We start from the raw sequence: 1299 nt of genomic DNA on the forward strand, positions 1-1299 counted from the left end.
ATTGGAAGTTCCATTCTACCCAGCTATTTCCCTTCTGGGTATTTTTCCAAAAGAACTGAAACCACAATAATATATGTGCACTCATGTGCATAACAGTACAATTTGTCATAGCCATATCTTGGACCCAAACACAATGCCCATCACCTGAAGAATGGATAAAAAAGGTGTGGTATTTTTATGCAATGGAATATTACCCAGCTATTAAGAAAGAAAATCTTGAGGCCTTTATAGGTAAATGGATGCAACTAGAGGCTACACTCATATGTGAAATAAATCAGACCCCATATCATGTTGTCTATCTAGTATAAGAATCTGAAAGAATAAATAAAATCTGAAAGCTATAATAGATATTGTAAAATGGAGAGGAACTGAAAAGAAAGAATAAACAATGAAGATGATAGAAAGGTGAAAAGATAGGGGAAAAAAGAGAGTGGAGAAATCCTGCAAGTATGTATGCATAATAGGTAAGATGATTGCAGTACTAATTTCTGTCTGTTGTTTTTTTGAAAGCAGCAGATAATGTTTAAAATTTTCACTTTGGCTAACTGTATGTGCTAATATATGCATTCCAAACAACTACACTGAAGACACCAATGTGCAATACCAAAACCGCGGTTGAATACCTTTCATCTTGTTCTTTTAAATGTGTGCTATTTCCAAATTTCACATAAATTATTACTATACTCTATTTTTTAAAAAATTATTCATTTTAATTGAGAAAAAAGATACTCTCTTTAAAATACATGGAAAAGATAAAGTAAAAAGGTCAACAAAAATTATTACGGTTTATTGAAAGCAATCATTATTGTTCAATTATTTATCTGGTCTTGCAAACCTAGATCTGTTAATCTGAGTAACAGTTTTAATGATAAAAATACTTAATATAACAACCATTGTTAGCATGCTACTCTTGTTTTGAAAAAAATATGTACCATATGTATTGTGTGCTACTGCTTCTGTCTTTGTTTTTACCTTTTAAAATAAAATTACATTAAAAGCAGAACTAGTAAAATTAAAAAAGTGGAACCTGTATAAATAAAGCTGATACACTATACTTGAAACAATGAAAGTCTTAATAAAATGAACATATGTAATGATTAAAATGGGAAGAATGAATATTTTAAAAATGTCAATTTTATTCTAATAAAGATTTAATCAAATTCTATTATACATCTATTGTATCAAGAACTTTTAAAACTTAAAGTCCTGTAAAAATTTAATGAAAGAATGAAAAAGGGAAAATTGTATTTATTTCTATTTTAAGAAAGAAAAGTTACAAGGCTACAGTGATAAAATCAG

This window comes from Octodon degus, unplaced genomic scaffold (genome assembly GCF_000260255.1).
Source record: "Octodon degus isolate 3935 unplaced genomic scaffold, OctDeg1.0 scaffold00165, whole genome shotgun sequence".
Classification (NCBI taxonomy): domain Eukaryota; kingdom Metazoa; phylum Chordata; class Mammalia; order Rodentia; family Octodontidae; genus Octodon; species Octodon degus.